At 44.8% G+C, this 26,529-nt stretch overlaps 1 long non-coding RNA gene across 1 annotated transcript in view; it reads right to left on the bottom strand.

Moving 5' to 3' along the window:
• LOC119848758 overlaps window positions 1–8,217 on the bottom strand; it is a 92,525-nt gene extending 84,308 nt beyond the window's left edge. Inside the window, exon 1 of the long non-coding RNA XR_006277077.1 lies at window positions 8,073–8,217. This is a non-coding gene — a long non-coding RNA (uncharacterized LOC119848758). The remainder of the gene's footprint in view (window positions 1–8,072) is intronic.
• Between the last annotated feature and the right edge of the window lie 18,312 nt (window positions 8,218–26,529).

Here is a 26,529-nt window from a genome sequence, read left to right as displayed (position 1 = left end):
AGATTCTGATCTCATCACTGTAAGTTTATTTAAAGTGCTACCTGAGCACTGAATACAGTCATCAGCAAGGCTGGGGAGATAAATATATGCGGTACATTTAAATGACCCTCATTAAGCATCCGTGTCAACACTGTGTTACGATGAATGGGCATGTAAAGGTTATTGTTTCAGGCTGCCTGCAAATTCAGGCTTGCATCACCACATCAGTTCATGTTTTCAAGGTTACCTTCACAACTGCAAGAGCTAGAGATTGCCTGGAAAACGTGACAGGAGCCATCAACAACTCAATGCAGTCTGAGCCCTGACAACTGTAATTGAGATGTGCAAAATGTCTGTAGTGAATTCTGCTCTCCAGTTCTCCCAGATTCTGCAGCTCTGGCTTGCTTTCTCTCTTTCTGCCATTCCACAGTGACACACTCTCTCACTGGACCAGCTTCATTGGAACGACTGTGGATTTACATCCATGTAACAGTCCAGACTCAATCTGGCCCAAAGGCCTTACGAGGGCTGAACCCAATTTCAAAGTAGTCCTTGTTTCATTCTCACCTGACTCACACCCACTGTTATTACTTCTCCAAAAAACAATCCCAACTCTATGGGAAAAATCTTCCTGAACTTAGTGAAATTAGGTCCTGACCCCAATAGTTCTGGAAGGGAGCACGCTCCTGCTGGTAAAAAGTGCTACCTTGACATCTCTGGAGTTGTAGGGCCAGCGGGTGCAAGTTGCCATATTGCTATAGCTCAAGAGCACCCAGACAGCAGCATTAAAGTTTGTTTAAAAAAAAAAAATAGATAAATAAATACATAAGACCTGATTCTCAGAGCTAAACTAGTATAAACTTGGTGTAAGGGAGCACAGGACCAGCCCCCTAGGACGTCCTCTGCTTGTCCATTGAACAGGTACAGGATGCACTTTCCCCTCCACCACCCAACACACACACACACACACACACACACATCCCCAAGAACCTCTATAGGGATGAGAGGAGAGTTCACGCTCCATACTTCATTCAGTCACGGGCACTCCCTCTGCTGAGTCTCCTAGAGGATGCTATTGGGGTGGAGGGGAAAGACCATGTTTTAGTGAGGTAGAAGCTAGAGCCAGCTAGAAAAAATAAGACCAGCACCGATGAAGTGAGCTGTAGCTCATGAAAGTTTATGCTCAAATAAGTTTGTTAGTCTCTAAGGTGCCACAAGTCCTCCTTTTCTTTTTACCAAAGGTAAGTTACTCTGCCAACAAACCTCCATCTTCTCATAGGGTGAAATTCAACCCCGTGCAGATATTCGGTATAAGGCCTATATGCCATGTGTGTCCCACAAGCCCTCTAAGGAGGGTGCTAATGATGCATAGGGTCTTTGGGCTGGTCCTCTGCAAAGGGAGGAGTTGCACCTTGGTTGGATCATTTCCATCTTCTTTCCAGAAAAGCATCATTGATACCTTCCCCTCTGTTCCGACACATCGCTGGTCCGTCTACTCAATGTTTCAGAAGCACAGTGGAGTTACCCTGACAGCAGGATTGTCTGGCTATGTAGACTCCCTCCTCAGGCCCTTCGTTACCAGCACTCCCAGCTATCTTCGAGACACCACTGACTTCCTGAGGAAACTACAGTCCATTGGTGATCTTCCTAAAAACACCATCCTGGCCACTATGGATGTAGAAGCCTCTACACCAACATTCCACACAAAGATGGACTACAAGCCGTCAGGAACAGTATCCCCGATACTGTCACGGCTAACCTGGTGGCTGAACTTTGTCCTCACCCATAACTATTTCACATTTGGGGACAATGTATACCTTCAAATCAGCGGCATTGCGATGGGTACCCGCATGGCCCCACAGTATGCCAACATTTTTATGGCTGACTTAGAACAACGCTTCCTCAGCTCTCGTCCCCTAATGCCCCTACTCTACTTGCGCTACATTGATGACATCTTCATCATCTGGACCCACGGAAAAGAAGCTCTTGAGGAATTCCACCATGATTTCAACCATTTCCATCCCACCATCAACCTCAGCCTGGACCAGTCCACACAAGAGATCCACTTCCTGGACACTACGGTGCTAATAAGCGATGGTCACATAAACACCACCCTATATCAGAAACCTACTGACCGCTATTCCTACCTACATGCCTCTAGCTTTCATCCAGATCATACCACTCGATCCATTGTCTACAGCCAAGAGCTACGATATAACCGCATTTGCTCCAACCCCTCAGACAGAGACAAACACCTACAAGATCTCTATCATGCATTCCTACAACTACAGTACCCACCTGCTGAAGTGAAGAAACAGATTGACAGAGCCAGAAGAGTACCCAGAAGTCACCTACTCCAGGACAGGCCCAACAAAGAAAACAACAGAACGCCACTAGCCATCACCTTCAGCCCCCAACTAGAACCTCTCCAACGCATCATCAAGGATCTACAACCTATCCTGAAGGACGACCCATCCCTCTCACAGATCTTGGGAGACAGACCAGTCCTTGCTTACAGACAGCCCCCCAATCTGAAGCAAATACTCACCAGCAACCACACGCCACACAACAGAACCACTAACCCAGGAACCTATCCTTGCAACAAAGCCCATTGCCAACTCTGTCCACATATCTATTCAGGGGACACCATCATAGGGCCTAATCACATCAGCCACACTATCAGAGGCTCGTTCACCTGCGCATCTACCAATGTGATATATGCCATCATGTGCCAGCAATGCCCCTCTGCCATGTACATTGGCCAAACTGGACAGTCTCTACGTAAAAGAATGAATGGACACAAATCAGATGTCAAGAATTATAACATTCAAAAACCAGTTGGAGAACACTTCAATCTCTCTGGTCACTCGATCACAGACCTAAGAGTGGCTATACTTCAACAAAAAAGCTTCAAAAACAGACTCCGAACGAGAGACTGCTGAATTGGAATTAATTTGCAAACTGGATACAATTAACTTAGGCTTGAATAGAGACTGGGAATGGATGAGTCATTACACAAAGTAAAACTATTTCCCCATGTTATTTCTCCCCCCCACTATTCCTCTGATAGTCTTGTTAACTGCTGGAATTAGCCTACCTGCTTGTCACCATGAAAGGTTTTCCTCCTTTCCCCCCCCTGCTGCTGGTGATGGCTTATCTTAAGTGATCACTCTCCTTACAGTGTGTATGATAAACCCATTGTTTCATGTTCTCTCTGTGTGTGTATATATAAATCTCTCCTCTGTTTTTTCCACCAAATGCATCCGATGAAGTGAGCTGTAGCTCACAAAAGCTTATGCTCTAATAAATTTGTTAGTCTCCAAGGTGCCACAAGTACTGCTTTTCTTTTAGTGGAGTTACTGCAGTTTAACTAGAAGCAGCACATGGCCCTTTGTGCCATTTTGTTGTTCTACAGCCTGACCCTCTGTCTTGTAAACAGAAATCTGCATAGCCAAATATGTTTTCATTCTCCCAGATGACAGAGTAAGAGAGCAGTAAGCGGGCGTGGCTGGAAAAAAAAATGTTTTCATACTCTGTGTGCAGTATCTTGTCATCCAAGGTAAACACATGGCTTAATGCAATTTCAAGGGGGAGGGAGAGCAAAGAAGGGGAGATATTTGCCTTTAAATTAAATTTCCTTTAGCGCCGGAATAATATTTGATGAGAAACAAACAACAGAACAAACTAGATGATAATCACATGCGGTGAACAAATACTGCTCAGATCCTGGATTGATCAAATGACAAAGTAATAATAATAATCCAATTGACAGAACGTTGGCAGCCCGGGACAGGAATGGTTGTACATGTCCATTAACTGGTACAGCACGTGATGTAGATGTGTCATCAGTCATGGGTAGATGACAATTCTTTCGCAACAAAGGTACATGGATCTTTTAATTCCCCTGCCTCGTGGCTCCACTCAGTTCCATGTTGCATTCTCTTATTAGCAAGGATAGAATAATGATACAATACCCAACTCTCTTTGCCCTGCATCTTACACATTACATCTTTTTCAGTACTGCAAAGTTGGTGTAAAATGCTACCAAATCAGGCTGGTTGTATTTTACATGTACTGTGCACTAACACACTAAGAAACAGACCATCCATGTCAATATCCTCAGCGTTTCCTTGTACTTTTGTCTGTATTGTCTTGTCTTGGGCATAGATTGTAAATTCTTTGCAAGCAGGTAGCATCTTTTTGTTATATTTGTACAGCACCTAGCACAATAGGATACTGGTCCAGGCTTCCTAGGCATTATGGTAATATAAATATTAACAACACCACAACACCTTTCACTGAGAAGATCTAGCACAAGATGATGCTCCATTGCTCTGCACCTTGTGTCTTAATTTCCCTGTGCAGTCGGGTTGAAACTAGCAAATTAGAATGGTAGCATTTTACCCGTAGATTGCATGAGTGGAACTACAGCTGGTCAGGAATTTTCAGACACTGTTTTTTTCTTTGGAAAATGCTGGATTATCGAAACCAAACCACTTTGTGGGAACGGGCCAGTTTCAACAAACCTCCTGATTCAAACATTTCATTTGGATTTGGATTTTTAAAAAAAAAATGTGTTTTACTTTTTTGAAAGATAAAGTTGAGTTTTGTGGTTTCAAATTTATCTTTGAAAAAAAGATAAAACACATTTTTAAAAAAAATCTAAATCCAAATGAAATGTTTCAAAATTATCAAATGAAAGGTTTTGATGGCCCTGAGCCCCCGAACCAGTGTCCGATAAGTAGTGCCATCCTTAGAAATGTCAAAGAACTGCAGCTAAATGTACCAGAGAAGCTAAAAATGTAAAAAAAGAGAGAGTGCGCTGTTTCTAAATATGTGCAAAGAGACTTGTTAAAGGAAAGGGATATCTGTAAATCTAAATGTTAACTAATCACACAACAACGTTTTCCCACATGCATAATTAGAGAACTGCCTAACCAAGCCTCTTTTAATTCTCCCAAAACCACCCTCATTTAGGGAAGGAAGCCAGCAGGATCCGGTGCATGGCTCAGGACCCCTAAACCAGCACCTGCTATGTAGCACTCCCCCTAAAAATGGAAAAAGGAACACAGCAAAAGTGTGAAAAAAAAGTTAGACCCAGATCCACCAAGGGACTTTAGTGTTCTCACCACATCATCATCCAGTTTTGCCATTTGTGGGACAGTCATTTCACCCTTCACTTGTGCAAACAGATTGTATTGGACTTGGACCTGTTAGTAATTAGTTGTTTTACTCTTTAAACTCCTTCCTCCTATCTATCTTAGGTATTGATAAGGCATCCACCTCTGTTGTATCTATCCGAGTGCCTCACAGTCTTTAATGTATTTACCCTCACAAACTTCCCTGTGCGGTAGGGCAATGATATTATCCCCAGTTTTCAAATGGGGAACTGTGGCACAAAAAGACTAAGCCCCGGATCCTCAAAGGTATTTAGGCTCCTAACTCCCATTAAAATCAATGGAAGTTAGGCACCTAAATACCTTTGAAGATCTGGGCATAAAAGTGACTTTGGCCAGATACAATGCTCCACCCAGAGTGCTGAGCCACCAGCTAGACAAGCTTGGTTTATCGAAAGAACAAGTACAGTATAGACAGTAGCAAATACATACTTCCCCCATACTGCTCTGCCAACATGCCCCCACCCTGTCCGGCTGGGGCTGCCTCTCTGCAGGAAAGAGGAGCTCACTCCGCTTCCCCCAATCCAATCCAAGTCCTCTCTGCTGAACCTGCCAGCAAGGAGGCCAAATACTGCTAATTTCAGTGGGGGTGTGGACTTCAGCCCAGTGGGAAACATACCAACCAGGAAGCTTACTGTACATGCATGGCACCGTGGAAGGGAGTTTACTTTCTGGTAACAGCCCAAGACTTCTTTACAATGAGAGAACACTAAACAGAGAAGGTATTAGCCCAAAGCCCTGCCGATTTTGTTTAAAAAAAAAAAAAAAAAAAAAAAAAAAGATCCTTGTCATTAAAGGAGCTGCTACGGTCCATTGGGTAAATCAGATGTATTTTAAAATACCTTAGAAAGATATTTACACAATAATCTGTAATGGTTCCAAAGGAGCCATTAGTGTCATTACGTAAATAAATATTGTTGGAACATACAGTCTTTGTAAGGAGGGGGAAAAAAGAATTTGCTCAAAAAGGCCCTGGTGTGCATTTTGACCGTAGATCATAGCACTTGTCAGATAAAGAACCTGATACAGCACCTCCGTGAGAGCTGGTTATTTTTATTTATAAATTTTTTTCTTCACATCCTCCCTTCTCCTCCCCCCCCCAAAAAAAAAAAAAAAAAAAGAATGACTGGTAAAATAAGCTGAATTTCAGCCCTGTGCAGAGGAACAGCACCAGACTTATGTGTGAGGACTGCAATCTTTGGTCATGAACAAGGTTTGAACTGGGGACTGACGGGGAACCTCTATAGCTTGAGCTAACAGATGTGGGAGCTGTAACATTTTTAGCCTCCGCGGTCCAAGTACGGAGAGGGATGAGTAATAGAGGGTTAAACGAACCAAGAAGCCCTGGAGTTGGCATTTATGGGATAACCTGCCTCCAAAGAAAGTTTCTTCCTCAATAAGGTTGGCTTAAGCCCTGGGAGCATGAGGATTTCTATCGCCACTGGTACCCTTTTTTTTTTTTAAAAAAAAAAAACCAAAAAAAAAAAAAACCACAACGTTTACCATTATAACTAGATATTCTTATCTATATAGCGGTCTAATCCTGTTTATCAGGGTCCAGTACAGCAATGCTACCATCTAGAGGAATTTACAATCTACACATAACCGTCTGATTAACAATCCAGGTTGATGCCAGGAAAATGGGACAGTTTTTCGGATCTCTCTAGCAAGACTAAAAAAAAATTAGTGACTTCCAGTCACAGACAGAGCGCTGGCTAATTAGACACACTTTAGATAGATTTTATAGCAACAATTACACATTCCCAGTGTATCAGTGCTATTCACACAGGCCCTTTAAAACTGGGCTAGAAAAACCACTAGAGAAAATGTACTATACGAAGCAATCTTGCACAGATTCTTGCACAGCAGAACAGACCAGATGACTTAAGCGATATTTTCTATCAAATCCTGCAATTCTATGACTCAGGGCTTGTCTACACAAACATTTTGTTGGCAGCAAACTGGTGTGTGAATCTACCCTGCATAAGCCTGCCATGTGCTAACTGTCCATGTGGATCCTGCTGACTCGCTCTTTGATCCTAATCCCACTTCAAAACAGGGGAGATCAAAGCACACTAAGGAACTGTTAGTGCACATCAGCAAGATCCACACAAACAGACAGTGCTAGCAGGCTAATGTGGGGGTTGAGTCACACCCCAGCTTCCCACAAACTAAATGTTAGTGTGGACAAGCCCTTAGTCTTTGTTTTCAGGCTAAAACAGAGCACAAATACTGGGAGAGGTTTTTTCACTAGCTGACTGACAAATATTGACTGACAATAGTCCTGGGATAAAATGCACCCATATATGGAGGGCCAGCATAGGCCCTGTGCCCCACTTAAGTCTTACAAACAGAGTGAAAGCAGAGCATTGGTATTGTGTTGAGCCTCTATACAAGGCCAGGGGGAAAAAAAAAAAAAAAAAAAAAAAAAAAAAAAAAAAGATAAATTCAACTTGAATGCCACACTACAGCAATGAATTTCTCTTCTCCATATGCACCATTATTGGATGCAATTGCACAAAGTGTGCAGGAAAAAAAAAAAAAAAAAACACCTCAACATTTCCCCCTCATTTTTTTTTTTTAAATAAAACCACACTTTTAATGTTAAGAGCAAAAGCATCAATTTCTCAGGACGTTAAAACTCACAATGTTTTAACGTAGCTCCCTTCTGTGGCTAGACAGACAGCTTTGACCTGCAGGACTAGCCACACAACAATCTTCAGGAGCGCTACAGCAACATTTTTAAAAGAAGGGCATTTATGGCCTGTCTTCTGTGTGTCACTCTGAAGCCACGAGCTCCTTGGTTTGCTCTGTGCCACCAAGACTCATTATCACATGAGCATGTTGCAAAGACATATGCCACCCTCACAGGAAGAAGAGAAAGGTCAAAACATAAAAGAAATCAAAATCACTCACCAACTAGAAGGAAAGCTAATGCACTCTGCTGCACCCAGATGCAAAATGGCTATTTTAGGACTGCAGCCATTTCTTTCTCTTCAGTGAAAAGAAGTAGGTACCAGAAAAACACACTGGAAAACGCCTCTGCTAAAGGATGCTTTACAATGAGCTTGAATCTCCTCTCATGCCAGTTTTACACTGGGGTAACTCTGCTTGTTAACGACTCCAGGATTGCACAGGTGTGAGTGAGATTAGGCCTAGAGTCAGTTAACATACTGCAAGCCCTGTTGAGATTTTTGAGAAAGGAGAGGGGTAGGAGACTGTTTGTAGATCTAGGCAAAAAAGCTTAATACTTTGTTGTAAGCTAGGAACCAAACCTACACACAATTACTGCCGTGTGTACCATTGCTCTTTCTAGGTGAAATTTACCCCTATTTGCACACTTTAGATTCATTTAAACTCACAAAAGAAGTCTTAATTGGCACATAGGCCCTGCCCTGAGGTGAGTTTCACCCACGCATAGTTCCTTTGGGCCTGATTAGGTTATCAGCTACAGCTGTGTCTATCAAGAGGCATTCTGTGGTAGTTAGGCTGGTGTACATCAGACCTACTGACATCAGCAATGCAACCACTGACCATTTGTAATTGTGTTTTGCAGGGTCATTTTAGCATGCATGCATCTAGATTCTGGAGCAGGGGTGGGCAATAGCTTTAGCAGGGGGGCCACTCCATGAATTTTGGTAAATGGTCCTGGCCTGCACATTTCCACTCTATTAATGGAGGGAGGGAGTTTGGGCACAGGAGGGTGCTCTGGGCTGGTGTAGTGTGTTGGGGTACAGGAGAACGTGAGGGGTGCAGTTTCTGGGAGGGAGTTTGGGTGCAGGAGGGCGCTCTGGGCTGGTGCAGAGTGTTGGGGTACAGGAGGGAGTGTGGGGTCTGGGAGGGAGTTTGGGCGCAGGAGGGGGTTCTGACCTGGGGCAGAGGGTTGGGATGCAGGAAAACATGAGGGGTGCGGGGTCTGGGAGGGAGTTTGGGTGCAGGAGGGAGATCCAGGCTGGTGCAGAGGATTGGGATGTAGGAGGGGGTGCAGGGTCTGGGAGGGAATTTGGGTGCAGGAGGCTGCTCTGGGCTGGTGCAGAGTGTTGGGGTACAGGAGAACATAAGGGGTGTGGGCTCTGGGAGGAAGTTTGGTGCAGGAGGGAGATCCAGGCTGGTGCAGAGGATTGGGGTGTAGGAGGGGGTGTGGGCTCTGGGAGGGAGTTTGGGTGCAGAAGGGAGATCCAGGCTGGTGCAGAGGATTGGGGTGTAGGAGGGGATGCGGGGTCTGGGAGGGAGTTTGGGTGCAGGAGGGGGTTCTGACCTGGGGCAGGGGGTTGGGGTGCAGGTGAACGTGAGGGGTGTGGGCTCTGGGAGGGAGTTTGGTGCAGGAGGGAGATCCAGGCTGGTGCAGAGGATTGGGGTGTAGGAGGAGGTGCGGGGTCTGGGAGGGAGTTTAGGTGCAGGAGGGGGTTCTGACCTGGGGCAGGGGGTTTGGGTGTGAGGCTCAGGCTCTGGCAGGGGGACGCTAACGACCGGTGGCTCCCAGCCAGTGACACAGCAGTACTCAGGCAGGCTGCCTGCCTGCCGTGGCCCCAGCCGCTCCCAGAAGTGGCTGCGGCCGGCTGCTGCTGGCACGTCTCTGCGTGCCCCTTGGGGTGAGGGGGGCAGCGGGTCTCCGTGCACTGCTTGTGCCTGCAAGCACCACCCTGCAGGTTTCCGGCCAATGGGAGCTGTGAGGACAGTGCTGGGGGCGGGGCCAGCGCGCAGAGCCACCTCTCGCCCCTACCAGGGGTGCACAGAGATATGCCAGCAGCAGCCGTCCGCTTCCGGGAGCAGCGTGGGGCCACGGCAGGCGGGCAGCCTGCCTGAGCGCCCCACTGTGCCGTGGGACTTTTAGCGGTCTGGAGATCGCGAGGGGGCAGGCAAAGAGCCTGGCAGGCCAGACGGAAATGTTGGACCGCGGACCGTGGGCCGTATTTTGCCCACCCCTGCTCTAAAGCAAATGGAGATGCACGTTTTAAAAACAGAAATTAATAAAACAGCTTGTGCTGTCTCTCATATATATTCAGGTTGATACAAAATTAAAGAGGGGGTATCTAATCTGGACTCTAAGCACCCGTTATTAATTCCAAAACCAAATAAAATTATGCAGCCAACAGAACACAAAACTGTCCTTTTATATATAGATATTAATTAGAGGGGAGTTTATCTATCTATATATATTTATATTTATTTATCAATATATATCTATTTGAGAAAAGGCACTTCTCTTTCTTCCCATGGAATTTCAGAGGCCTGTTGCAAATCATGGAGGTGTTAGAGTTGTTAGACTCTCTTCTTATGGAAAGTGTTAAGTAACTGAAATGTAGGGGTCATTTTCCACTCCCCGTATGTGAAATAGATAGATAGCATGTATGGTGATAGATAGATACATAGATAGATGAAAATATTATATTGTATAAAAATATGCAGGTGTGAAATGTGTTTGATACCTAAAAAATGGAGCCTCCTCCAATGACCATCAGTATTGGGAAATTCAGACTCTCTCCACCTGCAGATCTGCAAATAAACAATCCACGTTGCCTTCCAATGTGTGTCTCATCTTTCAGAACTGCACCCACATTTGCTACAAGGGGGCAGAAGGGAGCAAAGATTAAATATTTATTCTGTGATGAAAACTGATATAGAACATTTTACTGAACATAAATAACAAATTTATAATTCAATCTCCTTTTGGTAAACACATCAGTCAAACAAACCGGTCTCTTCTAGATCTCAGAACGCCAGGGCCCTGGCGCATCTTATTGGCTTTTCACTAAAGGTGAAACTTACCCCTAGTACACAGAGGCCAGCAAAAAAGTTGTGCACCACGTAAAAAATATCAGAGCTGGCCAGACGCACTTAACCCATCAGGACAAGCATGAGTCCTATGCATCATATAACTCCTATTTGGAAGGCTTAAGGAGTACACAGTCCTTGAGCTGGCCCTCAACACAGGATGAGTTTAGACTGTAAGCACATTGGGGCAAGGGCCATATATTTGTTCTGGGTTTGTACAGCGCCTAGCACAATGGAGTCCCGGTCCATGGATGGGGCTTCTAGGCTCTACCACAGAACAAATACATTACTAATAATGAATACTTGATAACTAAATACCTTTCACTCTACAACCTACCCAGTGCTTGTGATCACCTTGGGGAGGTCTGTTGTCCTTCCCAAGAACGCTGGGGGCAAGACTTCCTCAGGGATCCTCAGCCATGGGACACTTTCCGGGAGGAGGCTGCGGGATGGTTTTAGGGCGTGATGAAAGTCTTGTTTTCTTTGGCAGGGTTAGGTGCCTACTTCCATGGCCCCCTCATCATAGTATCCAAGTGCCTTCCCGACACCAATGCATGTAGACTCGCAACCCCTCTGGGAGTTAGGGAAACGTTTTATCCCTGATTTACAGACGTGGAAAAGGAAGCATAAGGACGTTTGTTTCAGCTCCCATACGAGTCTGTAAGAGACCCAGTGCTGAATCGTGCAAGAGGTCACGCTAGGTGGTCATAGATCTTTCTGACCTTAAAATCTAGGGGTGACATCCCGACCCTATTGAAGTCCATGGGATTATTACTATCGACTTCAATTGGGCCAGAATTTGACCCGATAAATCTCCTGATGCCCTGCTGACCATTCCTCCTTCTTATTCTTCATATTTGCTACCCCGACACTATTTTTGTTGGTTTTTTGGTAATAATTAGGGATCAATCCACATCTAACTGGCATGTGAGCGGGGAAGGGGGGAGGCTTGTCAGAGGCCCCTGGGAATCGCTCTTTGTCCAGACCATTTGCTTTAGGCTGGTTCTTCCTCTACTCTGAACTTAATGATTTGCATCCATTTATTGCATGGGCACATAGACCCCCGGTTCTGGAAAACATCCCTATATGGGACAGTGCTTAATCATATGCTTAACTTTAAGCAAGTATCTGCGTCGCCATTGATGCCAATGAGACTTAAGAATAAGCTTAAAGTGTGTATGTGCTATTGTGAACAAGGAGGGATTTAAACCTGTGTATAAGTGCTGTCCTGAATGGAGGCCTCACGTGGCTATTGATGGACACGATTTAAATCAATGTCTTGCACTCATACAGACGTATGAGCCATTGAGGCAGTGTTGCCTAGTGGATAGAGCCCTGGGTTAGGACTCAGGAAACCCAGGGTCTATTCCTGGTTCTACCCTTAGCCTACTGTGTGACTTTGCTGCTCTCTGCCTCAGTTTCCCCATCTGTAAAATGGGCACAATGAGACTGCCCTCCTTTGTAAACTGCTGGGAGAGCTCTTGCTGACAAATTGTCTATGATTATTATGCACAGCCTGGCTCCCCACTAACCCTTTCTGTTGCTAGCTTTAGGAGTGGAGCCTGCTGGCACTGCATTAAGTCTGTCCACCTCTTCTCCATCTGCACTAAAGCGTGGCTGACAACTCCTACCCAGGACCCAGAGCTGCCACTGAAAACCTACCCTTCTCCCTGCTTCCTTCCTTCTTGGCACATGCTATCTGGGAGGCTGGCATTTATCATTCATTCATCACCTCCTGCTTCCGAGAGCCCCATTGTGTTTTGCTTCCATTCAGCTTTGCCAGGCTGTTCTAAATCCCCCGCTGGAGGCTGGCCAGCGTGCTCGTAACTGCATTGTGGCTATGGAGATTTTGCAAATCAGGCACACTGGATAACTGCACATTGAGTGCATTGCTTCGTGGCTTCACTACTCACCCGAGTCTCATTTCCAGCAGGCGTCCTGTCCCCCAAATGGTGTGTCAATTGGCAAGGTGTTCCTTGCCTTGGAATATAAATGCTAATCAAGGCCCAGGGTGGTTGGGTAGGATGCCTTTGTACTGTGGATCTGGGTCAGGTCTCACAGCCTGACCACTGTCACTCGGCACAGTGTTATGTGGAGTAACGTGCATGTCAATTGCAGGCAGCCATGCACCGGGGCAGGATTTAATTGATTACCCAAGTCCCCAGTTACCTACTAGCCCATGGGCAGGCTCTCAAGGGTTACTACGGCCTCGTCTCAAACTGGGATGCCAGGCAGCAGCTCTGCTACGCGAGTCAGACTTGGCACCCCCTTGGTCAGGAGTTTGTCTCCTGCAGGACAGCTTTGTGAGGAATTTCAGTGCTGGTGAAAGGCTACTGCAGACTGATTCCCCTGTGGCCCAAAATCCTCTGGATATTCATGGAACCAGGCTCACAGGGGCAGCAGCAGTTCAAACTTCCCACCACAGCACCTCTAGTGCGTCTGACCCGGAGAGATCAACTCCAGACAGAGTCTCCATGGTCATTGGTGCCCTGCTGCGACTGCCAACCAAGAGGCTAGGCAATGCCAGCAAGGCGAGATAGATGCCTGTCCACTCAAAACTGATCTGAGCCATGCTTTTGAATACAATATCTCACCTCCTCTAATGCAAGATCCCCCACCCCCACAGTTTAATCTCCAGAATTATGTTTACTCCCTACAGTATAGTCATCACTGCTAAGGTGGAAACACGGTCCAGTGGCTACGACCCTGGCCTGGCACGTAGGAGACCTGGATTCAATTCTGTGCTTTGCCATTCATTTTATATACTGACTGTGTGACCTTGGGCAAGTCACTTACCCATTCTGTGCCTCACTTCCCCATCTGTACAATGGGAATAACAACACCGCCCTGCCTCACCGAGGTGTTGTAAGGATAAACACATTACAGAGGGTTGTGAGATGTTCAGTTCCTACAAGAAAGGGGGCTATAGAAGTACCATAGATAGACACATGTCCGCTCCAGTGTTCTCTAGTATAGTCTGTAAGGCTCAGTTCCTCAGTGGGAGTTAGGTGCTTCTGGCTAAAGCTTCTGGCTAAAGCTCCCTCTGACTAATTCAGAGTAAGACACCCTTTTAGTTCCTGCCCTGACTACTGTGGTTTCTTTACTCTCCCTCTTTTGCCTTTGGATGCATGACATCCACATCAGACCGTTTCTGGGGCACCTTGCCACGCGGGGCATCAGGTTACCTCTGCAACAATAACAGTTGGTGCTTCTGGTTCAAAGGTCTCCGAACACTTTACAAAAGAGGATATCATCATCGTCATCCTCAGGTGGGTAAAGAGAGGGGAAGTGACTGGCCTGAAGTCACACCGCAGGCGAGTAACAGAGCCAAGGGGAGGACCCAGGTCTTCTGGGTCCAGTGCCCTATCCACAAGGCCAGGCTGCCTCTCAACCTGTGCATGGCATCTTTAAACACAAGATCTCGGAGGATGCTAAAACCATTGTCACCTTTTCTACACAAAGAAAATGGCACTCTCAAATCCTTTAGAGGAAGAAGCTCTTTTCCGTGGATGGGGCACTCCAAACAGCTGGCCAGGCCTGCTCTCACAAGCATAGCAGTGTACACTAATGTAGCGCCTGTCATCTGCAAAGCTCTTTGCTAAGATTGGCTAGTTGCTGCAAGAGAGGATACATCCTGCACGGGCCACCGTGTGATTTTAAGTTTAAAGATAGTCAGACTAAGAGAGGAAAGGACAGAGCTAGTGTTAAAGCAGTAGGGTGAGAATCCGGAGACCTGGGTTTCTCCTTAGCTTTGTCACGGGCTGTCAGAGGAGCTGCATTCTATTTCAGCCCTGTCCTTGATTTGGGCAAGTACCTTCCCTTCTCTAACTTTCTCCAAATGGGGTGACATTTACCTACCTGAGGGTTGAGGCTAACTACAGTAATGGACCTGATACTCAACTGGTGTCAATCAGCATAGATCTACTGAAGTCAAATGAAATATGCCAATGTCTGTTAAATACTTTGAAACCCTGAGATAAGAAGCACTACGGAAGGGCAAAGGATTGTTAGAGGGGCAATTTTTCTCAGAAGGCAAATATTTGTTTTAATCCTTCATCTAGAACTCTTGCTGGGGGGAGGGGGCAGTATTGCCTAGTGGACAGAGTATTTAGGACTTAGGACACCTGGGTTCTAGTCCCAGCTCTGCCCCTGGCCTGCTAGGTAACTTTGGGCAAGTCACTGCCCCTCTCTGTGCCTCAGTTTCCCCCTCTGTAAAATGAGGACAATGATACTGACCTCCTCTGAAAAGTGCTTTGAGAGCTATTGACAGAGAGAGCTAGATATTATTGTGACAGATTTCAGAGTGGTAGTCGTGGTAGTCTATATCAGCAAAAACAACGGAGTCCTTGTGGCACCTTAGAGATTAACAAATTTATTTGGGCATAAGCTTTCGTGGGCTAAAACCCTGTGGACTCCTCTTTGTTTTTGCAGATATTATTGTATATTTCCCAGGAATGATTCTCATTTACATGAACGCCCCTTTACAGTGCTCTGATATTTATTCCCACGGTAAGGCCCCTTTCGATTACCTGAGCAGCAGAAAGGGGGTAAATGAGACCCTGGACAAAAGATTTTAAGGCCCGAAGAGATCATTAAAGATCATCTACTCTGACTTCCTGCAAACCACAGTCCACAGAATTTTCCTCATGATTCCTGCAGTGGAAAAGTTATGCAATGTTACCAATCCTATTGTGTGCACTACCGAGTTAGCGCTGAGAAATGACGGGGTTATAGACCAAGGGTAGTAGAATGGGTGGATTTTAATTTCCATTTGCTGGAGCACTGATTTCAAGTTATAAACCTAACCCCAGATGGTTATATTTAGTCACAACGGGCAAACAAGTTTGATCTTGCAGTAATTGACACTTAATTCTTCTCCTGATAGCCATCAAACCCTGAATGTTTGCTAACACACCATATCCAGTGGCATTGAGTTCCTCACACATTTAACATTAGGTAACAACAGGAAAAAAATTCTTGTCAGTTGAACTCCCATGCCAATAATAATCACAAAGCCAAACACAACCAGGGGTGCAAACACAACTGAAGCAAATTAGTTTAAAAAGCTCACCAAACATCACTGGCAAATGCTTTTCAGCACTCATGCAGCTTTCATTCTAGTCCACATCATCGTGAAGCATGGCCAAAGGGAGAGAAATAAGAAAAGGAAAAGCAAGGCCAAATACTCGAGAAATCATCGTTCTAAACATATTTATTGGGCTGAAGGAATAGTGTCCCACAGGAAAAGATGGAAGCCTTTTTATAGGAACCACTTACAAGAACACAAGACAAAACAGTGGAGTAGGGCGGGGATCTCAACCTTTTTCTTCCTGAGTCCCCCTTTAGCATGCTAGAAAAACTCTGGGGAGCTCCAGGAAGGGGTGGGATCGTTGGGCATAGGTGTAGTTTGACTTCTTTTGGGGGGAGGGGGCAAGGGCTGGCAAGGCTCTGGCAAATTCTGCACAGTGGGGTCCAGGGAAGGAGCACCTGACTCGCCTCATCAGGCCACCCACCAGTCTGGGGCTGTAGCCGGTGGCTGCTCCCTGAGGGCTCTCCTGGGCCCAGAGCTGCCTGGGCAGCTCTGACCAGCTGCATGAGCAGTCAAAGGGGGCTGGGAGCTGAGGAACAGCCCCAACCCTAGGCACCAGCAGCAGACGGGGGAATGCCAGGGCTGCCCACTCCATGGCACCACCAGCCAGAGGAGCAGCGGCCCCTCACTGCCTGGTTTTGTCTTCCTGCCTACGATCTGGCCAGAGGCTGGGGCCTGAGCGGGGCCAAGGGAGAGGGGTAGAGCTGCCCCCAGGACTGTCCAACTCTGGGTAAGGCACTGCAGTTTTGGGGGAAAACACCCTTGTGCCCCCTACATTCTGTCCATAGGCTCAAGATTTCTGCCAGTGAAGCCTCAGCGCTCCTGGCTTCAGGGGGAGCTTGGGGTTTCAGCCCCGCATTGCTCCCAGCTTCAGGGGGAGCTCAGGGATTTAGCCCACACTGCTCCCGGCTGCAGGGGAGGGGGGCTTGGGGTTTCAGTCCCATGCCACTCCTGGCTTCAACCCTGGGGTGGGGGGGGAAGAGAAACACGCCGGGACTCAGAGCACCGGGTTTCAGCGGCAGGGTTCTGTGACCCCCCCCCCCCCCCGAAAGGGCTCATGGACCCCAAGGAGCCACGGAGCCCCGGTTGAGAACCACTGGTGTGGGGCACAAGTCTGCAGTGACACCTAGGCAAATGGGTCTAGAGCACTTTTCCATTTTTTTAATCCATTTAATTTTTATGGGTACACCTACACTGGAGCTGAGGAGTGCGATTTCCAGCCCCTGTAGACAGACTCGTGCTAGCTCAGTTCGAGCGAGCACATTCAAAATAGTAGCATGTCCGTCGAGGCACTGGTGACAGCTCAGGCTGGCCCCTGTGCCGCAACATTCATGCTGCCGTTTTGAAGCACGCTAGCTCAAACTGAACTAGCCCAAGCCTGTCGAGCCTGGCAGGGAATCGCACCTCCCAGCCCCAGTGTAGATGTATCCTATGTGTCTACATTGGCCAGGGTTCTGAACACTCACTTCCCCGTGCACAAGCTGGTGAGATTGCTGATGCTTGCTGGCAATTGATCTATTTTGCTTTGTGGTTTATACTGTAGCTTATTGCCATATGATTTGAGTACCTTCAATGTAAAATCAATAGCAAAATGCATAGAAGACTTCCTGACAGGCCAAAAGATAGCAGTAATCTTCACATAGCATACCTTGTACATTGTCAACCGTGTACATCAAAACTGAAGTCACACATTGACTAGGTTCTCGGTTTTTAGCATTACAATCTTGACACGTTTGGTGGGTAGGAGAGAATTACTGTCTTTCAAAGAACTCTACATGTGACAATAAAAAATTAATCTTTAGGTCTTGGGTATATCTCCTCATTGCAGCACAGTGCACTGTGAAATTCACACCTTTTATCGCTGGAATCTGCATACCCTCAGGATTAGCATTCGTTTCAAACCTGTCATATTCCAGCCAAAACTGAAAGGAAAAAAATTACCCTTGATCTCCTTGTCAGAATTATATGAGATGGTTCCCAGGAGAATCCCTCAGAGAAGCTAAGCTGTAGCTTTCTGCAGACTGGAGTTTGTGCTTCCACTAAAGAATGCAGTCCCTGCTGTGAAGAAGTATGGGTGTGTTTAAAATGTATCTCAAGGTAAATCTAGTTAACTTATTTTTCCTTACTACATTTGGAGCAAAGACTATGCGACCCTGCCAAGTTGGACTTTGCTAGAGAAGATGGACAGGAGAACAGGTGCCACTGACTATGCAGGAAGAATTTAGGTCATCAGAACCGGAGACAATTCGGACAGGCCACGAGGATTACTTTTGCAAAATGTGCCATGAGGTCCTTTCTTGCCTTTAGTGCCAAGACCTTTTGGTTTTAGGTCTCATTGGAAGGCAATTCCTCCAGCAGACTGGAATGGCACCATACTTGGTCATCATTTCAACACTGAACCAGAGGATACAGCATCCCCTGCCTGATCTACCAACAACCCCTTTGCTGCATGCCGGGGAGGTCTCCCATCCATGTACTGACCCACTCCATTAAAATGAAATGAGGCAAATTCAAAAACCACTGAAATGGAGCACTTGCTCACGCAGTGCCCAATTTGCACAACTCATTGGTCACTGTCAGAGATAGGATGCTGGACTGTGGTTCGATCCAGTGTGGCCATTCCTATGTTCTGCTACCAGCCTCAGTAATTTGCACAATCTGATGAAATAATGATACAATCACCCAGAATGCTAAACCCTAGTCATACATTCTTAGAGTTACAGATTATCCTTGTTCTTTATATACACAAGTCTATGTCAATAGGAGTTCTGCCAGTGAAGCAGCCATCCTGCATGCATTTCCAATGGATTCTGAAATAGCTTCAGGGCCAAAGACAAAGCTGCATTTGTATCCCAGTTTGTTATTTGTAATTTCTATTTCATAATAGTAGTGTCACTCTGCAGTCAGTGCATTTCTAAAGATTAGTGCAGTCCTTGGGTACTTCAAATCATTCTGCCTTCCAACAGTCCTGGAAGCAAGGTATAAGCCAAAAATAATTGCCTAAGGAACCTTGGTTGGTTGGGATAAGCTCATGTGACAAGAGTCAGCCAGGATACACCGTGTACATGTTGCTTGAAAGATCTCTAGGGACAAGAATGATCTCAAAGCTTATTTGCAAAAGAGGACAAAGAAAGTCAGGTTTGCCTACCTGCCCAGACAGCCTAAGGAGGAAGGATGGTTGTGGAGAGGGCCAAGGGCTTAATGTCAGGGATGAGTTCCTAGCTCTGTACCAGACTCACTGCCAGCCAGAAATCTGAAGGTTTCCCTGCATGTGCAAAATGTGCTCAGATATTATTCCAGTTTAGATGCAAAAATCTGCAGGACCAAAGCAGATTTTCATCTCAGACCTCTAAGGAAGTTGAAGGGCACTCACAGAACAGTGTAGCACACTGGCTCTAAACACTAGGTCTGTGTAGCTCGAAAAATTGTCTCTTTCACCAACAGAAGTTGGTCCAATAAGAGATATTACCTAACCCACCTTGTGTCTCTAAGAAAGTTTGAGACTGAACTGCTCTCTTTTGATGCCTAAATAACTTGAAACCAAGAATGACAGCAAGATGCCACCTTGTGGCAAGCAATAGGAGCGTAAAAGCTCCCGTCTCTTACCTAGAGGAACAACTTACATAGATACATAGATACTAAGGTCAGAAGGGACCATTCTGATCATCTAGTCTGACCTCCTGCACAACGCAGGCCACAGAATCTCACCCACCCACTCCTGTGAAAAACCTCTCCGATGTCTGAGCTATTGAAGTCCTCAAATCGTGGTTTAAAGACTTCAAGGAGCAGAGAATCCTCCATCAAGTGACCCGTGCCCCATGCTACAGAGGAAGGCGAAAAACCTCCAGGGCCTCTTCCAATCTGCCCTGGAGGAAAATTCCTTCCCGACCCCAAATATGGCGATCAGCTAAACCCTGAGCATATGGGCAAGATTCACCAGCCAGATACTACAGAAAATTCTTTCCTGGGTAACTCAGATCCCACCCATCTAATATCCCATCACAGGCCATTAGGCCTGTTTACCATGAATATTTAAAGACCAATTAATTACCAAAATTACATTATCCCATCATATCATCTCCTCCATAAACTTATCGAGTTTAATCTGAAAGCCAAATAGATCTTTTGCCCCCACCGCTTCCCTTGGAAGGCTATTCCAAAACTTCACTCCTCTGATGATTAGAAACCTTCGTCTAATTTCAAGTCTAAACTTCCTGGTGGCCAGTTTATATCCATTTGTTCTTGTGTCCACATTGGTACTGAGCTTAAATAATTCCTCTCCCTCTCCAGTATTTATCCCTCCGATATATTTATAGAGAGCAATCATATCTCCCCATAACCTTCTTTTAGTTAGGCTAAACAAGCCAAACTCCTTGAGCCTCCTTTCATAAGACAAGTTTTTCCATTCCTTGGATCAATCTAGTAGCCCTTCTCTGTACCTGTTCCAGTTTGAATTCATCCTTTTTAAACATGGGAGACCAGAACTGCACACAGTATTCCAGGTGAGGTCTCACCAGTGCCTTGTATAACGGGACTAAAACCTCCTAATCCTTACTGGAAATACCGCTCCTGATGCATCCTAAGACCGCATTAGTTTTTTTCCCAGCCATATCACATTGGCAGCTCATAGTCATCCTATGATCAACCAATACTCCAAGGTCCTTCTCCTCCTCCGTTACTTCTAATTGATGCGTCCCCAGCTTATAGCTAAAATTCTTGTTATTAATCCCTAAATGCATAACCTTACACTTCTCACTATTACATTTCATCCTATTACTATTACTCCAGTTTACAAGGTCATCCAGATCCTCCTGTACAATATCCCGATCCTTCTCCAAATTGGCAATACCTCCCAGCTTTGTATCATCCGCAAACTTTATTTGCACACTCCCACTTTTTGTGCCGAGATCAGTAATAAAAAGATTAAATAAGATTGGTCCCAAAACCCATCCCTGAGGAACTCCACTGGTAACCTCCCTCCAGCCTGACATTCACCTTTCAGTAGGACCTGTTGTAGTGTCCCCTTTAAGCAACTCCTTATCCACCTTTCAGTGTTCATATTGATCCCCATCTCTTCCAATTTAACTAATAATTCCCCATGTGGCACCGTATCAAACCCCTTACTGAAATCTAGGTAAATTAGATCCACTGCGTTCGCTTTGTCTAAAAAATATTTTCTCAAAGAAGGAGGTCAGGTTGGTTTGGCACGATCTACCTTTTGTAAAACCATGTTGTATTTTGTCCCATTTACCATTGACCTCAATGTCCTTAATTACTTTCTCCTTCAAAATTTTTTCCAAGACCTTGCATACTACGGATGTCAAACTAACAGGCCTGTAGCTACCCGGATCACTTTTTTCCCTTTCTTAAAAATAGGAACTATATTAGCAATTCTCCAATCATAGGGTACAACTCCTGAGTTTACAGATTCATTAAAAATTCTTGATAATGGGCTTGCAATTTCGGGTACCAATTCCTTTAATATTCTTGGATGAAGATTTTCTAGGCCCCCCGATTTAATCCCATTAAGCTGTTTGAGTTTTGCTTTACCTCACATTTGGTAATATCTACCTCCATATCCTCATTTGTCATGCTACCATTATCCCTCAGATCCTCTTTAGCCTTATTAAAGGCTGAGGCAAAGTATGTGTTTAGATATTGGGCCATGCCTAGATTATCCTTAACCTCCACTCCATCGTCAGTGTTTAGCGATCCCACTTCTTCCTTGTTTGTTTTCTTTTATTTATATGGCTATAGAACCTTTTACTATTGGTTTTAATTCCCTTTGCAAGGTCCAACTCTACTCGACTTTTAGCCTGTCTCACTTTATCCCTGCATGTTCTGACCTCAATAAGGTAGCTTTCCTTGCTGATCCCTTCCATCTTCCACTTCCTGTACGCTTTCTGCTTGTTCTTAATCACCTCTCTCTCCGCGATGCTTGCTCATCCAGCTTGGTGTACAACCCCTGCCTATGAATTTTTCCCCCTTCCTTGGGCTACAGGCTTCCGATAGCTTCTGCAGCTTTGATTTAAAGTAATCCCAGGCCTCCTCTACCTTTAGATCCATAAATTCTTCAGTCCAATCCACTTTCCTAACTAATTTCCTTCATTTTTGAAAGTCAGCCCTTTGGAAATCAAAAACCCTAGTTGCAGAGTTAATAACTACCTTAATTTTAACGTGTGGGAGCCTAGTAATAATTGGTGTTTTTTTCCTAAAAGAAAAAATGAATTCTTCTTGAATGGATATGAATATAAGAAAAAAATCCCAGCTTTCATTTCAAAAGGAAGTTTCTAGCCCTCAGAATGGCAAAGAAAAGCTTGCTCAGAAACCAAAAGGCAAACCCCCCCAAGATGGGTGGTTTTTTTTACGAGCCCCCCTTGCTTTGGGGCTTCTAGACTCATCTTTCTTGGAAGCGGCAGCTGGCAATACCGATTTTATTTCCAAAATAAAGATCAAACAGGAATAATTTCCACTGGCATTGTCCTAGTATTAGCATAAAACTTCAGACTATACAACAGGATTTGACTCTTATTCCAGATTGTTTCAAAATCAACCAAGTTTTGGAGTTTTCATTCCTAATCAGAAGAATCTTCCATAAAATAGAATGTGTATTCTCGGTGAAGCTCTGCCTGTAACAAGCTTCCTTTTAGCTAGTGAATGATTTTAAATTCCACAGTGGGAAGAAAAAAAACAAAACACAAAAAAACCCCCCCATCATGATTTGCTACAGGAACAAGCCAGCCAAAAATTCTGGAGCTTTTGGACTTGTGAATCTCCCAAACTAATCCATGCATAGCAGGAATGCTTCAACAAATGTCTCCTGGACTAGGAATTGTTGCCACTGAAAGGGGAGTCCTGGATTTGCAGTAGACGTTTACAATTGATCTGAACTCAACTTTTAAATACTATGACAAAGTATTTTTACCTTGAGGTTTAATGGGGAAGGGATGAGAGCCAGGTGAAATTTCAACCTTTCCCTCCCAGCCCTGCCTCCTTCCATGGAGATCCTTCCAACCCTCTTCTCTAGACATCCCCGCCCCACAGGTGCTAGAAGGCACCATCCTTCCAAGGCAGAAAGAATCCTTGTGTTATTATTTGCCCATCTCTCAGCTTCCTGCTCTGCTGACAGACGCCAGGATGAGGTTTCTTCATTTCACTATGACCCACAGTCTGTCACTACCTTGCATCCCAACCAGGACAAGTTATGGGGGACATGCGTAGATCAGTGATCCAAGAGGGGAGTGCATGTTGCCACTGTGCTGGTCCTTGCCTTTCAGTAGCCACCACCTCCCATCCACCCCCCGGGACCCAGTAAATCCTTAAGGCATTGGCTACCTAAGGGTTACTAGGTAACGTTCCACGAATGTCTTCTTCCGTAAGAACAGCAAGATTGCTACTGCTGCTCATAGGGACAATTTTTACCCACCAGCTGATCTGTGCCAAGTCATCCTAGGTCCGTTACTTCTCTGCTCTGGCCCATGTGGCTATGAGGTCTTGTTTTAGACTGCAGGCCCTGTCTATGGTATTTTTCTGACTTCCATTACCTTAGTATCTGACGCCCTTACAATCTTAGATATATTTATCCTCAACACTCGGGTGAAATAGGGAAGGGCCACTGTGACTATTTTACAGATGCGGAATAGAGGCACAGAGAAGCTAAATGACTTGCCCAAGGATCACAAAGGAAGTCTGTGGCAGAGAAGGGAATTGAACCCGGTTCTCCCAAATGATAGGCCAGCACCCCTAGCCACTGGAGCATCTTTCCATGCTCAGGGGAAGAACTGCCATTTACAGTGTTTGCCTAATGCCTAGCACAACAGGATGTTGAGGCTTCCAGGTACAACCGCTATATAAAAGTTAAATTAAAACGAAATCAAGCACGAGTGTGACAAAGACAAAGATCAAACACTTTTTATTTCCTTGAGCGCCAGTGTTATAACTGTAGCAGCATTTCAGAAGCCAAACTTTCTGCATTATTAAAATATATGCATGTTCTCTTAAAAAATGGACAATGTTGAATTTTAAAAAACCTGCAATTTTAAAACATCAACTTAAACAATAAATTTTAACACTCATCCCCCCCTTAAAAAAAAAATGTGCGTTTGTTGCAGCCACAAAGCAGCAATACATCTGTTTCACATACAAAGTTGGTTTTAAAATGTCAACAGAATGTTATTGGCAGAATATTGAATGTATTTATTTTTTAAAGTTGCAACCTACATGAGATGCAGCCCAACATGGCTTTGGTGAGAACCCTTTAAATTGGAGATCCAGCAGGTAAATACTGGAGTTGATAAACAAGAGCTGAATTTTAATGAAGTCCCTCAAGAAGAGAAACTGGACAAGGTTCCAAGAGGTCTCCACTCCAAGTTGAAGTTATTGGTCCATGTTTGATTACATAAAAGAGAATATTGCCCAGAGTTAAGGGGCTAGGTTTTCAAATGCTCACCACCCACATTTTCCAAATACTTAGAAACTTATATAGGACTTAAGGGGCCAGGTTTTTGTAAGCGCTCAACAAGTGGGAGATCCCACGAGAACAGTCCGACTTTCAGCAGAGATCAGCATCAGCTGTGCAATCTCTTGAAGCAATTTTCCTCCCCTCCCCCCCCGCCCCCATTGGTACCAAAACAGAAACTCAACTCTTCAGAAAAAAGAGTTTGGCATCAACTTTACGCACTGAGCCCTTGGCAAATCTGGCTCTTTGCATCTGATCTTGCACCCTTAAGGACCGTGGAAGCTTTCCATTGGCCTCCAAGGACATAGGATCAGGCTCTATGTGCAGGTTGGACAGGGTGAAGTCATCAAAAGGAGTAAAGTTGACAAGTCAGTAGAAAGGAAATGTTTGCCAGAATTTATGCAGGTTGCTACAGAGGTTAAGAGGTTGACTTCTACACACTAAAGAAAGTTCATGCTGGAAACAGGCTGTTCTAGGTGGTCTTATTCGAAGTCAAGAAACTTTGTTCAATTAGCATCAAACCTGAGTTGCAATGAATTATTAAAAAAAAAGTCTTATGCTCCAAGAAGGGTCTAAACAAGGCATTTGAGACAGCAGGAGAGCCACATGATTTTCCAGGGGAATTTTCTAGCTACCAGCTCTACCACCTCACCCAGGACTGTGAATGTCAAGCTGGGCTCTGGCTTGCTTCATCAGCACAAAAGGTTGCAATACATGAGCCAGGAGAGAATCCCAGCTCACTCTCACATCACCATATCCTTCTCTCTGCAATAAGAGTAGTGAAAGTTTTGCCAAATAACTGAATAGGTGCAAATCCACCCTTATTCTGTTGAACAAGGTGGGGATACTTGGAATTTTTAAAGGGGCCCAAACAAGTGAAGTACCCACCTCCAATTTGAATGTGCACTATCAACATTCACCTCACTACAGGGATGAATGTTTTGCAGCTGTAAGATATGGAGAGGAAGGTCCTTGGACTATAAAAAGTTTACTTGTTATACCGTAACTGAAATACTTCAATCTAAATGTGTACTAGTTTCTAAATACCACACACACACACACACACACACACACACACACACACACACACTCACCAATTACTTTCAAGTGCTAAGAACGGAGGAATACTTCTTGAATGTTGCTTGCCCATTAAACGGTCACCTATCAAAAATTCAAGCAGACAAAAAGTCTTCTCATTGAAGTCTGATCTAACCAAGCTTAAAAGCCTTCACAGAAGACTGAAGCCTACATTTGAGAAAGTTTACCTAGTCTCTATTTTGGCTGGTTTGTGTCCTAACCATATCAGATTTGTATTCAGCATACTCTTAACAAGATTCTTCCATACACTCAGCATGCCCCCAGCTCCACTCACTTTTCATTAAGTGTTAGGAATGAGATTTTTGAAAGCCGTCTAAACAGGCTTCCAAATCCTTTGAAAGCCTCAGGCTAAAAACCCTGCCAAGCTTGCCTCTGCTTTCACACCAAGCTCTTGGTACAAAGATGAGCATGAATGCTTTCTAGTGTCAATACCATGCTCACAATAGGCAGAGGTTACAAATTCTGCACTTCGAAAAGCTAAATAAAAACTAAGCTCGTCAAAAAAAAAAAAAGGAAAAAAGTTAACTGAATGTAAGGGATAGCAATAGACATGAAAAGAATGTTTCATAATTCCTTATCACTTGTAAAGAAAAATGTACACAAGTTGCACGTACATTCGCTAGAGAAGTATTTCTTGTAGTGATTTAACTTCCCCAAATAAATATCGGTCAAAGTAATTAGCCAAACTTAGTGTAATGCAAAAGTAAGATCACATTAAAGCCACCATACAGTGAAGGACCTGACTTCCAATTTGTCTCACTCAGGCCTTAGTGAAATTCCCCAATTTTACGGTGACTTTTCATTATTAGATAGATACAGACTAAGCTGTACTTTAAATGAAAAACTCCATGTTAAAAAATTAAATGCCAATGTTAGACATGGTAAAGCTTTTTCACCTCATTCAGGTGAGCAGAAAAATGTACCGGTAAGTCATTGGTACAAGGTGCACGATC

Source organism: Dermochelys coriacea, chromosome 26, assembly GCF_009764565.3.
Source record: "Dermochelys coriacea isolate rDerCor1 chromosome 26, rDerCor1.pri.v4, whole genome shotgun sequence".
Classification (NCBI taxonomy): Eukaryota; Metazoa; Chordata; order Testudines; family Dermochelyidae; genus Dermochelys; species Dermochelys coriacea.
This window is presented reverse-complemented; position numbering and strand designations above follow the sequence as displayed.